We start from the raw sequence: 15,429 nt of genomic DNA on the forward strand, positions 1-15,429 counted from the left end.
GTTTTGGGACTGGTTGTTGGAGCAGTTTGGAGAGTGCAGTTTGTTGTTTGTGTGCAGTGTCTTAGGGCAAAGTGAGGCTTGTCAAAGGGGCAGGTGTCTGTGTGTTTTTCCAAGAGCCTTGCTGTGCCCAAGTGAAACTGGGAGGATTCCCTGTGCAGGCTGCTCTGCCCCGACTGCCTGTCTCCCTGGGCTCCATTCCGTCCATCCCTCTAGATGTTAGAAAGCAAGCCAGCTTCCATCCCATTTTACTTTTTCCTTGAAATCCAAGAGAAAAAAGGTGGGTAATGTATGTGTAACCATATGTTACAGATATGTATGTGTAACCATGCATGGATACAAATTGCCCTTGAGTACCTTTGAGGTGACAGCGATTCTACTTCCTTGCCCTTGTGAAATGAGGAAAGTTTTTTCGGCTTTGTCCGAGTGTGCTTGGGTCACAGTTTCACCAACTAAGGATGGCGACAAGCTTGTGATTGGTGTGGGAGGAAGTTCTTGTTTCTTGATTGCTCTGCTCTATGGAAAACTTGTTTTGCAATCCTTTACATGGTGGAAACATTAAACTTGCTGGGAAAACCTGGGAGGTGGCAATGTATGTTTGGCTGAAATCTCTTCCTGGAGGCACGTGTTCATGTGCATGTAGCGTTTTTAAGGTGAAAGTGCCAGGGAAATGCTGCTTTTCAAAGGTCTTTGTGTGATGGGAAGTGGCAGTCCCTGTGCAGGTTAAGCTGCCCCGTGCTCCCTTTGGAACTCCCTGTCCTAATCTCTCTCCCTCTCAGCACCATTATCTGTCTGGTTTTCCAGGCTGTGAAGTGAAACTCTCAATTTCTGGGAGCTTTTTGCGCTCTCTCTTGATTGCAGAGTGGTGTTTTAGCTTGAGAGCTGTGTGCTCTCTGTCTGCTCTGCCTGAAAATGCACCTGAAAGGAGTCTGCCTGGTTTGTACGCCTCTGGGTGAGGTGGCCAGCTGGCCCTTTCCGTGGGGTGGCTGGTGGTGGATGGCCAGAGTGATGGTCATCAGGAATTCCTGCTGTTGGTACTTGCCCTGTATCTGCTTGGGTCCAGGGGTGGAGATGGTGATTTCTGTGGCATCTCTGGGGTCTGGCTCTTGCTGCGAGACCTTTGATGTTGCAGGGGTGGGCTGCTGTAAGCTAAGTAAGCAATCTCTGATGAGAGCGCAGTGCTAGTTCTTGTGTGGCCAAAAGCCTGGCGATGTTTTTACCATGCAGGGTTGCACACCAGGTTCATGAGCAGCTCCCAAAGGATGAGATTCAGATTGCAGGTCCCTTCCCTGTAGGAAGTGAGCAAAGAATGAAAAGGCACGGAGAAAAAGGACACTCTGCAAGTTCTTCATGCGAATGTCAGCGCTGCTGCCAAATTAAAAGTGATGTTTTCCTCCCCCATTAAAGCTGGCGTTCTGCGGGAGAGGATGTTTTACATGCTGCTGTGCGTAATGGGTAGAGGAGAATACTAAGCCCACTTAGTTGATATTGATTCCCCCCCCGACTCCCAAAGCTGTGATTATTACCGGGCCTGGATGCTGTTGCTAATGGGCATTCCCTTGATATATACTCTGGAACGGGATCTCTGGGATTTTCAGATTTTTTTATTTGCCCTTATTTGCTGGCACTGTACCACATTTTATTAGTCTACAGGACTTCCCTACCCCTCTTCCCTTCCCTCTTCCCCTTCTATTTCTTCTTCCCTTTCCCTTTCCTTCTGGCAAAAAAAGACATTGGAAAAGAGTTACAGAGGAAAGTTGCAACAAAATCGTGTCACCTCAGACAAATCTTACACATTAACAGCGCTTGCAGGGGGCTTGGCATGTGCAAATCCTCAGAAGTGAATGGTAGCAGGTGATAACGTGGCCAAAGCCAAGAGGGTTCTGTCAATTGTAAAACAAATGTGTGAAGAGTCTTAGGATTGCTTTGATGGAATCAAGAGTTGTAATAGGGGGTCCTTTTGCCACGTTCTCCCACGGCATCCTCCAAAGGAAACTTAGGAAGTGTGGGTTAGATGAGCGGACAGTGGGGTGGCTTGAAAACTGGTTGAAAGCTAGAGCTCGGAGGGTCGCGTTTAGGGGCACAGGGTCTAGTTGGAGGTCAGTGAGAAGTGGTGTTCCCCAGGGGTCAGTAGTGGGCACAGTCCTGTTCAATCTCTTCCTCACTGACCTGGAGGAAGGGCTAGAGTGCAGCCTCAGCAAGTTTGCTGATGATCCAAAAGTGTGAGTGAGTGAGTGATGCCCCAAAAGTGTCTGACAGAGCAGAAGGCTGTGGCGCCATCCAGCGAGCCCTGGACAGGCTGGAGAGCTGGGCGGAGAGAACCGTTCTGAAATTGAAGAAGGGCAAGTGTAGGGTGCTGTCCCTGGGGAGGGATAAGGCCACGTAGGAGTAGAGGTTAGGGGCTGAGCTGCTGGAGAGCAGCTGTGTGGAAAGAGACGTGGGAGTCCTGGTGGACAAGAGGATGACCGTGAGGCAGCAATGTGCCCTTGTGTCCAAGGAGGCCAATGGCATGCTGGGGTGCATCCAGGAGAGCGTGGCAAGCAGATGGAGGGAGGTCATGCTCCCCCTCTACTCTGCCCTGGCGAGGCCGCCTCTGGAGTGGTGTGTCCAGTTCTGGGCTCACCGGTTGCAGAAGGACAGGGAACCGCTGGAGAGGGTACAGCAAAGGGCTACAAAGTTGATGAGGAGACTGGACCATGTCTCTTAGGAAGAAAGGCTGAGGGATTTGTGTCTTTTTAGTCTGGAAAAAAGAGGACTGAGGGGGGATCTTTTCAATGCTTCTAAATAGTTGAAAGGCGGGTGGTCAGGAGGATGGGGCCTGGCTCTTTTGAGTGGTGCCCAGTGAGAGGACAAGGGGTAACGGGCAGAGACTTGAGCACAGGAAGTTCCATGTAAACATGAGGAGGAACTTCTTTACTTTGAGGGTGTCAGAGCACTGGAAGAGGCTGCCCAGGGAGGTGGTGGAGTCTCCTTGTCTGGAGACACTGAAAACCCGCCTGGACGTGTTCCTGTGCAAGCTGCTCTAGTTGAACGTGCTTTGTCAGGGGGGTTGGAGTAGCTGATCTCCAGAGGTGCCTTCCAAGCTTTCTCCTTCTGTGAATGTGTGGGACGAGGAGGGGGCTGGAGGCCAGGGGTGATGAGGGGAGCTGGAGGATGGTCCCTGTCTCCAAGGGACAGCCTTTCTCCTGGGCAAGCATGATGGGAGAGCGGAGCAAGCCCCAGGGAAGGGGCCCTCAGCCCCATGGGCCCTCATCCTTCTGCCAGCATTTGGGCACGTTTCAGGGCACAGGCCCCCCATGCCCAAACCTGCTGTATTTGGCCACAGGCATGAGTCACAATCGACATCACAGTGGGCTCCTGATGTCAGCAGCCACCTCACTGCCTGTTGCTGGGCACCTATAAAAGCAGGGGCCTATGCAGCTGGCCCCCAGTTTGCTGAGCTTCCTGGCCCTCCCATGCCAAGCATGGCTGGAAGGAAGAGGAGCAAGGCAGATGGCTGCCCACCTTGGCGTGGGACGCCCCAGAGCTGCGCCCTGCAAGTGTGGAGGAGGAAGGCACCTGCCAGGAGCAGGAAGCGCAATCAGCGCAGGAGGAGGAGGAGGAAGAAGATCAGGCCTCATGGCATGAGCCCCATCCTCCTGGCTTCGGCCATCCACGGCATGCAGTGCCTGGCTTTAGGCCCAGCAGGTAACGGGGTGCAGCCCGAGCGCGTCTGCCTGCCAGGGAATGGTGTGAGACCCAGGCATGGGCATCACCTGGCAGCATTGAAGAACAATGCGCAGGCTACGCGTGTCAATCCAGCAAGGCGTGGCGTGTGGCTAACGTCTGCCAATACAGCAGGGAGCAGCGTGGTGCCCGTGGCAGTGGCTCGACCTCAAGATCTAGAAGAACCCATGGAGGTGGACTAACCTGGAGACATGGAGGAACCCATGGAAGTGGATGCAGCTGCACAGGGATGATGTGGCACGACAGCAGCACACCCTGGCTCCTTCCATGAGATGGCACCAACGGCCTCGCAGGAGCCACCGGGCCACCTCCCTATGGGCAGCCAAGCCTCTGTACCCAACTTAGGTGGGAGAAGAAAAAGTCTGTGGCCATCCTGCAGGGTCGCCTGCAACATCTCCCACCAATAAACCCTTCTTTTGTTGATAGTCCAGGGTTGCATGGGCCCTTCTTTCCCATGCCCCCTCCACCAGCCCTCGGGAAGTGGTGCCACCTCTTCTGCATGGGTAGATGCTGGCATCCCGTCCTGGTAGAGGTGTCTGACGAGGAGCTTGGCGGGGATGCTTTGGAGGAAGTTGTGCGATGGCAAGGGCTCCTGCTTTTTCTTGGGTTTGTTCTTGGCTTTTTAACTGGCTTTGATTGTTTGTGATTGGTTTTCGTTGGTTTTTGAGTGGTTTCTTGACCAGCCTTGCCCAAACTTCCTTGTGTCAGTGCGGAACTCTTGTGCTTGCGCAAAGGAAGAGCTGTGTGTGCATCTCGAATGTTTCCAGGGCTGGGGCATCTTTGGTGCCCTGTTGCTATTGTGTGGGCACAGCCAGGGTGGGTCTGGCTTCTTCTTCAGCCACCCCTTGGTTAGCTGAGGGGAGGGCTAGCTGAGGACAGCCACCCCGCACTGGCTTTCTCATCCTCAGAGTGAAACGCTGCCAAGTCCAGGCCCCAATAACCTGGGTGGCGCAGCAGGGGAGTCTGAGAGGCTGTGGTGGTCTGCAGTGGTCTGTGAGGGTCTCCGGTGGTTTCCAACGTTGTCTGGAGGTCTCTGGTGGTCTCCAGCGGTGTCTGGCCGTCTCCGGTGGTGTCCGATGGACTCTGGCGGTTTCCAGCGGACTCCAGTGGTCTCCAGTGCAAGAGCACCGGAGACCGCCAGATGAGGAGAAATAACTGGACTCCAGATGATCCAATGTGAATCAACAGAAGCCGTTTATTAAGCACAGATCATCATCTTTTATACCCTGTGTTGTAGCCGTACACGCGACTCACTTATTTCTGATTAGCTAGTTACACTGTCCACGCGCTGTGCATGCAGTTCGTTCACACATCAGATTGGTTACAAGAATTCTCATAGTAAATTGCTTAGTCATTAGCACAACATGTTTTCTACCTTCTCAGTTCTCGTTTTTCCCATGTACTAATTCCATCTTCTACCACCTGTTTTGCTCTTAATCTAATCTCTCACAGTAGGGAGGCTGGCTCACATGGCCATTTTCTCTCAGATACATTCCTTTTTTTTTTTTCCCAGTTCCCCTTCCTGGGTGGGGAGGGGTCATCGGGTGAGAGATGGGGGCAGGGGAGGGAGCAGAGCCCATCTCCAGGAGTGCTGACCACCTCTCTGGTGACACTGGGAGGACAGAACAGGGTCTCCGCACGCCTCCCCCAAACCCATCCTCCCAGCCCAGATCAGATGTGGACCAGACACTGCAGCCGGGCTTCGGTGAGATGATGTGCCACCTCCATGCAAGCCCCTGCCACGGCAATGGTGGCGGGAAGCTGAGGGACCCCTGCCCGGCACTCCTAGTCCTTCTCGGTCCACAAAGTGGTGGTGATGGCGGTGTCCCTTCTGAGCTGAGTGACAAACACCACTGCGACAGCCCGTGGAGAAGGAGGAACGTCTGGGAGGGGTTGGTGGGCAGGGGAGAAGACGGGCAGCAATTCAGATGTGCCCTGCTCAGCTCAGGCAGGAGCCGAGTTCACGGTCTGCGATTTTACACCCCGAGTAAGACCGCCCAGACCCATGCTTGGCCACGAGACGGAGTCTGCCTCCTGGAGTGCCTCGCAGGGACAAACTGCGAGGTCCTCAAAGGAAAGTCATCTCCGCTCCCACCATGTGCCTTTAGGTGCCCTGTTGGCATGCGCGTGAGGTTCCCCAGCCCGGCACGCTGGAGACACGGCGCTTGGGTGAAATACAGCCCACCGGCTACGATGCACCATAAATGGGACAGAGAGGTGCTGAGAGCTGTTCCCGTCCCGAGCAGGAAACCAAAAGGGATAATCCACAGCGAAGCCGTGAACGTCACCTGCAGCTCTGTAAATTACAGGGAACGAAAAATGCAACCGGTGTGAACCAGTATTATGAATGCACCTTAACTACAGGCGCCGCATTGTAACGCGTGACCTTGCTGAACTGGGGCAGTGGGAAAGAGCGAGCGAGTTTCAGCCTCAGAGCTACCCGGCGTGAAATATAAGCTGTTTTTCCAACCGCTTCTGCTGCCGCGTGCGATCCCACTCCACAGAGAGCGACTGTACAGAACGGGCTGACCGGCTAAACACACACGAGTCATGAGGCAGCTTTGTTGACAAACGGACTCATATTTAGGGGGAAGGTGCCCAAGGCAAAGAACCGCCAAGATTAGCCAGCGAAAGCCCCAGCAAAGGCGCCCTGTGGGGAGTCGCAGCGCTGGAGTCTGGGATAGCGCTGTGCCACCCGGCATCATCCCGAACACATGCGAAATAAAGAGATTGAAATGCCAGGTTAAGTATATTACGCTTTCCATACCTAAAATTAGGGGTATAGCTAAAATTACCAACCCTTCCTCCAGCCCCAAAGTTAATTGTTCAGTTTGTTGTGCCACTAATTTGAAATATGCAGCTTCAGCATCCAGCTGTGTGAAGCTGCTTTCACACTGAAGCTGCTCTAAAGGCACAGACTTTGGGTAACGCACAATTAATGAGCTCAGATTCTGGAATGATCTGCATTCACTATCGGATCGGAGATGGGACTCCAGTAATCCATGTAAACATGTCAATGTCTGGTGACGGGATTCCGGATTTACGTGCACCAAATATCCTAATTTTGAGTCATTACACATCAATGTACTGAGCAAGAAGCTCAAAGGCGCAGTAAGGAATTAAGTCCTGACCATCAGCTGCATAAATCACAGGCACTGAGAAATGTAACTGATGTAAAACTGCACTGTAAAGACATGCCAGGAATTACGACGTACAGCCTCTGGCACATCCAGCTGTTGTTGTATTTGCCTTTAGAAAAATGGGAATTTTTTGCCATATACAGGAGACAGAGAGGGGAAAAAAAAAGCATTTAATGTAAGGTGCAACAAGAGACTCCACTCCAAAAAGAAAGACTCTCAGTCTGGTGGCATTAATTTAATGAAACTGTCACTTTTTTATGTGTTTGGTTATTGACGTCTAGAGATGACAACAGTCTCCACACCAAACACCACGCACAAAGGAATCTGATTGGGACAAAACCTTTGGACGGGCACCGCAGCCACACTGACCCTGCCATCACTGTCAGGTACTTTTCCAGCACACACAAAGCCATTCACACAGGTGTTTTAAAATCATTTAACAGCATTAAAACCCCTGTCCTGGTGAGGACAAGGAAGCGGTGTTACCAGGAAGCACAGAGGAGCTGCTTTAGAATAACAAACACAGTCCCCAGAGAAGATTTCTCATCTTTTTCTGAGGATTGTCCTGTGGTGGGTTCTGCTGCAGGGTGGGAGAAACTGCGGCTGGGGGGACATGCCTGGCAGAGGAATCCTGCAGCCCCAGGGCTGGCTCCACACCTGTGCCCAGGGTAGGGGGTCCCAAGGCAGGAGAGAAGCCCCAGCATCACCCTGTGCCACAGGGCAGCTGTACGAGTCTCACGTGGGACACATCTGCCTTGGGGGCAGGGAAGAGCCCTTCCCCAAAAGACCACCCTTCCCCCTTTCCTGGAATATTGTCCAGTGGGTTCAGCGCTCTGGCTTTCTCTCCGCTGTGGACAGAAACAGGAGCGCTGCAGGTGAGTTTTGGCTTCACGGAGCTAAAGCGAGAAAACCCTCGCATCTTTCCTTACCCAGGAACTCAAACAAACGCCCTGCGCCCCCTCCAGCTCTCGGCTGCAGGATTCAGCTAAGACACACGGGATGGGCAGAGGAGAGGGAGGGAGAAGGCAACTCATCTCCAAGTCGCAGGCCCTGCATGGGGCTGCCCTGACCTCTGCGGGGCTGCTCCCACCGCCCACCCTGCCTGCAGCCTGCCTGCAAGCCCTCTGCCACATCCACTTCTGCGTCCAGCGCTCTGGCGTCTAGCTAGTGGGACCTCCTGTGACAAGGGCTGCCCCAAACGGCCATTCCTGCCCTGAGCCCTTTCATCTGCCCCCTTTGCTCCTCTTAGGCTTCAAAATTCGTTTTCACACCTCATGTGCCTCTCCAGGAGAGAAAAGTCTCTCCAGGACGTGGCTGCAGCAACACATGCACATTTCCACCCCAGAGGCAACAGCTCTTAAACCATTAGGAAGCACTGTATCAAAAAACCCCCTTTAACAGCGGGGCAGGGCAAGGGATTGCCCCCGAGAGCCAGCCGAGGCCACCAGGAGCCAGCCCAGCACTCGCCAGCCTGCTTGCCAGCCCCACAGCGGCCGCTTTAGCCGGGCTCCCTGCAGCGGGCCCTTGGCCGCCGCTACATCACGCTTCGTCACCATGGTCGAACGCCGCGTCCGCGTCCCTAGTTGCACCGCTGCCATGGCGGAGCCGGGCGCAGGCACCGCAGCTCCCCAGCGGATGGGCAAAAAGCGGTGGCTGCGCTACCTCCATAGCGCTGGGTAAGCCCGGCAATGCCATTCCCTCACCGCCGGGGAGCACAGGAGGCAGCAGGGGGCGCGCAAGGACCCGTGATGCCCGCCTCCGTCCTGCGGGAGGCGGAACGGCTTCTCCAGCCTCTGGGTCCTCCGTGGACCCCCTCCGGCCTCCGACGGGCCCCACGGGCCTCTGTGGGTCCCCCGCGAGGTCCCTCCGGCCTCTGTTGGGCCCCTCCGGCCGCCCCTCCGGCCTCTGCGGGGCCTCTCCCTAAAGGGAAACGGGCCCGTCCCCCTCCACGGCCGTCCAGGCCTCGGCTCGGGGCTTTCTGGGAGGGAAAGCTCCTCACCTGGACGGGGGCGGGCCGGCACAGGCCCGGCCCAAGCGGCGAGGAGGCGGCGGAGGGCTGGGCGGCCGCTACCGCCTCCCTCAGGCAGCGCCAAGATGGCACCGCGCATGCGCGCGCCCCGCCACCTCCCCGTCCCTCCCCTCCATTTCGCAGGGGCGGGGGCGCTCCCCGGCAGCCAATAGGGAGGCGGCGCCGGGCTCGCGGGCCGGACGCCCTTCCGCCGCGTGCCGGCGCGAGGCCTCTGTGGCCATGGCTGCTGGGGGCCCTCGGCGCCCTCCTCGCCGCCGCCCCGCGCCGCCCGAGGGTCTCGCCGCCGCCCGAGAGGCCGCCGCCCAGGTCAGCGAGCCGCCCCGCCGCCTCCGGGCTGCCCGAGGGCCTCGCCCCGTCCCATCGCCCCGTCCCATCGCCCCATCGTCCAAGCCCGTCGCCCGCGGCCTGCCCCGGCTGTGGGGGCTGCGGAACCCCCCCGGGGCCTGCTTGCGGGGAGCGGGAGCCTCGGCCCCACCGCCTCGGCCTGAGGGGCTTGAGCCGTTAGCCGCTCTGCGGGCTGGGGCGCAGGGGGGTGTCTCGCCCTGGGGTTCCCGCCACGCTGCTGGGCTGGGCTCGGCCCCTCTGCTCGCCCAGAGCCCCCCCTGCGGGGCGGCGGGGCTCGGCGTGGGCTCGCAGGGGTTCCAGCAGGGTTCGTGGGCATAACAGTTTAAAAGAAATTATTTTGTGTAAGAAAGACCAAAGAATTCTTGCAAGAATCCTTGCCGTCTGTCATGGCATTTTGGGAGGCAAACAGAGGAAAAAACCAACTGGGAACAACCTTTGTGCTCCATTCCCAAAGTAAAAAGTTTTACTGGATTTTATCGTTGTTATCAGCTGATCTAGTATTTGGACTTAGGCTTAATAAGAAAGGGTGCAGCCGAGAATCGTTTCAAAACCTAGTTCACGGGCACTGATTTAGCCGTGAGTTATTGAAGTGGGCGTATGCATGAGTTGCTTTCCCACCTTTTCTTTCCTGTCCTACTTAGTCTTTTCTTTGCAACTCGGTGTAGTGACTGATGGATGGCTTAGGAGTCGCTGGTACGCTGCTTTCCTTGAGGAAAGAGGGAAATGTGACATATTAACTTCCGCAAGTTTTTGGTGATGGGAACAAATGTCAAAGGTTAGAAAGCGTTAACAGAATGAGGCAGAGAGGCCTAATATGCTGTAGTGGGATAATTAGCTCTGTGTGAGTGGTCCGTTTGGGGGGTGTCGGTGGGGGATGCTCAGCGGTGGCAGTTGGGTGTGTGTGCCTGAGATGATGCCAGGGGCGCTCGGAGGGGGAAACCTTTGGGCTATGAAAAGTAACTTTGGAAGTTTGGGTCCTGTGAAGGGGAGTCAGCCTGGCAGAAGCTGAAGGAAGTTCCAAACCACTGTTCTGTGTGTTCTTTCCTCAGCATTTGTACAGCTGCGGACGATCCTGCTGAGACTGCAGCAAAAAAGAGAAGGACAGGTATCGCATGTTACAGAAGTATTTAATATGCCTGATCTTTCTTAGGTTTCACCTACCTTAGAAAACTCTGGCTTCTGTACTTCTTTTGACTTGAAAAGTGAAATTGAAAGTTGACTTTTTTAATACTGCTGTTTTTCTGTGCAGATATCAAATGGCTAGACGTTTGCTGCCCAGAGCCGTCTCAGGGTGATCTTATCACCAGGTAGAGTCTCTTTTAATCGTGGTTCTTGTTTCTTTTGGCTCTGTGTGCATGTCTCTTTCCGTCCCTATTCTTCTCCCCGCTTGAAACACTAGTGCTCTATTTAGCCGTGCGGCACTGTTGTGTGCTTAAATTGTCAGTGGTTCACCTAAGCTCAAGGGAAGAGAAGGAAAGAAAGGAACTGAGAGAGTAGGATGGGTTCAAGTAAAAGGAATGTTTTCTTGCCTTTTTTTGTGGCTTTAACTACCAAGGGAAGTCATTAGACAAAGCTTGTGATGCCTACTCTTACCACGCTGGACTGAAAGGGGAGAATACCGTGAGAGTCTGTTGTAGGTCTCCCTCCTGGAAAAGGGGGTCTTTGGTGACAAGGCAAATTCTTGGTTTTGAAGAAGGCACATGTATACGGACAACTTTAATGTCTGTGCATGTGTTTGCTCTTCAGAGTCTGTGTGGTTTTACTGATAATCCTCTCCAAATGGGGACAGTCACTCTCTTGACTAGCCTACAGAAGGCAAGTAAATATCCTGTAGGTGTCCCATTTGTAGTTCCCTGTGCTGGTCTTAGTTTCCGTAAGCTAACTCGATTTGGCTGCAGGTAGAGTTGCAGACGTTCATGTTATACCTTGCAGTATAAGCCCTGGCACGCAGCCTTTATCCCCAGTAGATCCCAGAGCACTTGACAGAGGAAGTGCTGGTTGCTTCCCTGTTTTCCAAAGAATGAAACTGATCAAGAGAAACCAAAGGAGTCTTGCACAGGTAGATGGGAAGGAATTTACAAAGCTCCCAGCGCTTCATTCTATCCCAGTCTTGCTGCTCTGAAAGAATCGTGCTGGAAGCTGAGAGGATGTTGTCACAGGGGTGCAACCGAGACTCCAGTCAGCAGGAGCCTTGAAAAAGCATTTCTTATCCCGAAGGTGAATTCTTGAGAATTCCGTGGGAAAGTACAGGTCCACAGCTCACTGCTCTCTCTCTTTCTCTCCCCGTCTCCTCGCAGGGGCTCCCCACCAGCAGAAGAGTCTCTGGAACAGGATGTAGCAGTGAAACAAGCTGTTGCAGGGGTAAGCTTGTGTTATTCATTATTTTGGTTTTTAGGAAAATTCAGCTATTGGTGATGAGAAATTTTTGCGCTCCTCACTTTCAGTACTTACTCAACAATATCTCTATTTGTGCAGGTCGTTTTCCCCAAGGAAAGCGGGAACATGATTTGTTGAGTAGCACTATCACAAAGGGTTTCCCGCTATTTTTCTTCTTCCCCTTTAATGAGCTGGGTACAGCCTCAAAGCCTTTACCGCACAGGCTTAGTTACCTGCAAAGCTGGCCTGTGGTGTCTTTAGTCGTGTCTTGTTTTGTGAGATAGGAAGTACATCTCTTTGACTTTCATCCCTGGTCAGGATTGAGATCAAAATTAAATTTTAGTCATGGAAATCAGAAATAGTAATCTCAATCTCAACTTGCTGCCTACACGTGGAGGCTTTGCTGGGGTTCTTAATGCTGCTCCAAGGCAAACTAACTTTCTGGCTCTCTTGCCTCCGTTTAGTTTGAGTGCAGCACTCCATGGGTGCGCAGCTGGAATGCAGTCCTCGACAAAAAGTAACTTTGGAGTTTGCTGGTTGGCTGTGTGTACAAAAGCCCTTCCGGTTTTAGACCTGAGCAAGATCTTCTGTACTATCCCCTAGAAAAAAATCTGTGCTGGATTGCTAGCTTGACGTCCTTTTGTCTAACAGGAACAGCATGGAGCTCAGACCTCAGAAGATGGGTTATCCCCAGTACCTCTGGCACCTGCTGGGGCCCAAAAGTCACCTGCCCTTGATGCGGAAGAGAAGAAACTCCCAAGGCTGCAGAAAAGAGCAGGCGGCTTTACTCCGCTCACAGAGGTACTGTAGCTGACAGGCTGTTGGACAAAACTGAAGGCTGTGACACAGCTGCAAGGAACCCCATTTGTTATAGGTGGTTCTTCAGGCTTTTTGAAATCTGAAGAACTTGGGTTTAACCTGTTAGGGAGTGTCTGCGGCTGTGACTTCCCGGTGCAAAGGTCAGCACTAAAGCTGGTTTGAAGGATTTACAGGATTTAAGCATCTTATGCTCCACGCACTCCTTCAGTTGCGCTCTAACCTAAGGGTTTGTGGGGCTTCTGTTACTCGGGCAAAAATGAGTCTGGGTTTAGCAGCAGTCTCCCAGAGCAGTGCTAACCTGATTCCTACAGTTATATGGGATCTGCCTCTCAACCTGTCCTACCATGAAGATAGAACTTGAAAGAGAAGCTTTTCCTGATCCCTGGCGTTGCCTTGCTTGTAGGGGACCTGAGCATCCTGCATGCTTACGTCCTCAGGATGTCACCGAGCCGTGGATGCACACTGGGCATGGTTGCGCTGCGTGTAGCAGTGGTCACAGGAGTTCACTTAGTTACGCTATGCAACAGGGAGGGGGAGTTGAGGTTCCCCTGCTTGTCTGAATTTTGGCTGCTTTTGTTCTTGGGAGTTGCAGTCTAACTGAGCGCCCCCTTTTTTGCCTACAGAGGATTGACTTGGAAAGGGCTAGCAAGTCCAGAGTTTACAACGTCTGCGGGGTGATGCTCAGTACAAGGAAAACCAGGGGTTTTCTTATCCTGCTAGCCCACGTTCAACCGAGAAGAAGATGCTCTTGCAGTTCAGAGTATTTTATACTAACAGACCTAGTGGTTTATTTGCATTCCTTAGGCAGACTTAGATGGAAACGTCCAAATTGCAACCAGTTGCATGCACAGCCTGGGCTCCCGATTGCCTGACTGCAGTGTAGCTGCCTCAGTTTCCCCCTTTGCTGGTGCTTCAGGTCCCTTGAAGTTCCCCCACCCTCACATTCTTTCAGGCTCCTGACTCAGCTGCCTTGGCATGGAGAATGCCTGCTGCGGTTGGCTTAAACCTCAGCGTTGCGAGGGCTGCAGCACCACATGGGAAAGGCGTTTGCTGTGTGTTTGCCAGTCCCTGCGTTTTATCTCAGCTTCCTTGGCGAAAACAAATTGAGGCAAACCTGGGCCCTAAAGTTCTAGGTTAAGATGCTGAAACCAACCAAGCAATAAAAAAGGGGCGCTTGCTAACCTAGCCGAAACCCAGCAAAGGCGGTTGCTCTGTCACCTGAGCTTCATTTCCAGGCCGTGTTTGAGTTGAAAGCTGCCCACAGGTTGGCATGCTCGATGCTCTGTTTCACAAGTCCTTCCCCATTTAATTGTTCATTTCAGGCCATGGAGAGAGAGGTCATTGCCGCATTAGGCAAAGGTGAGCCGGATGAGATCATGAGCAGTGTCTTCAAACTAAGGGTCACGCGCAAGGACATCCGCACCCTAAGGAACCTTTGCTGGCTAAACGATGAGGTAAAAGTAGCTGCAGCACAGGGATCTTCTAACGGAGCGTTTATTTCAAAATACCCCTTCAGGGTGTACAGAAGTCTTTGCAAAGTGATTTGATGAGCTGCACTGCAGAGCCCAGAAATCTCTGCACAGTTCTTATTTTAGGTACTGAAGGGTCCAGTGCTTCTGGCAGTTCCTTTACTTGTCTTGTGCAGCTTCCAGGAGTTAGTCTAGGTTCTTGGAGTGGGTGGCAGGTGTTTTTACCAAAGTGCAGTTTGATAAACAACTGTAACCAAGTGCGAAATTCTCACAACAAAAGCTGACAGCTGAGGCTGGAGTTCTCTCAGCTGCGTACTTCAGGGTGGCCAGAAAAGAGACGTTGCTGTGCTTTTCATTTGGTAAGCTAGTGTCTTATTTTACATCTCAAGCTTCCTCTTTATGGTACAGGTCATTAATTTCTACATGGGCCTTGTGATGGAAAGAAGTAAGAAAGAAGGATATCCATCAGTCCACGCTTTTAGTTCTTTCTTTTACCAAAAACTTACTTCTGGGGGCTACGAAGCCGTAGGAAGATGGACCAGGCGTGTGGATCTCTTCCACAAGGACATCATCTTAGTGCCCATTAACTTGCGCTTGCACTGGACACTAGCGGTGAGTCAAACGGGCTTGTTATTTAGAGTTGGGTGGGGAGAAAAAGCCAGCAAGAAAAATCATTGAGGTTTGTGCAGCAGAAGGTTGCGCTTTGTCTAACAGTCACCTTTTAACAACAGGTCATCGACACCAGAAAGAAGACGGTCAAATACTACGACTCCCTGGGACAAGAAGGGGACCAGATTTGTGAGACTTTGCTGTAAGTAACCGCTCAGTCACTGCTGTTGTGTTGTGAATTAGGAGAAGGGTTTTGGATTTTGCCCCTGTGACACGGCTGCAAGTTTTCCCATTTCTTGTGGATTACAAAGCAGAAATGTTGGATTCGCTTGCTGCGAGTTGTCTGACAGTGACTCTTTATCTAGTCTCACGTCGTCCCCTCCAGCCAGTGTCTTGGGTGCCTGGCTTCTGCCACCTTCCCCCTATATCCCAGACAAAGACATGGTAGCCCCGTGGCACACGTGCAGCAACTCTGTTTAGTGATCAATAAAACCCTCCTGCCACTCATCTTCCTGTGATCTCTCAGCAGCTCTTTTTATCTCGGCCTGAATTACAGCGATGAAGAGTGATTTTTCTTTTGTTTTAAACAGCAAATACCTGCAAGAAGAAAGCCGCGAAAAAAGAAATGTGAAGCTGAATGCTTCAGAGTGGACTATTCACAGCATGGAGCCACACGTAAGCGAACACTACTTGCACTTGAAATGTGAACTAGAACTCCTTGTCACAGAGCTCTTAACGCTTTCTCATAAGGCCCGGACTTTAGAGAACAGCCATAAGCATCTTCTTCTGGTACCACATCGGGCTGCAAGAGGACCAGGAAACCATGCTGAGATGAAATCTCAGCAGATGAATTTTCGGATGAAATCTTTGAGCAGTGCCTCTCCTTGCTGGCTGAATACTTTGTTGGGTTTTTTTTTTT

Source organism: Rissa tridactyla, chromosome 2 (genome assembly GCF_028500815.1).
Source record: "Rissa tridactyla isolate bRisTri1 chromosome 2, bRisTri1.patW.cur.20221130, whole genome shotgun sequence".
NCBI lineage: Eukaryota > Metazoa > Chordata > Aves > Charadriiformes > Laridae > Rissa > Rissa tridactyla.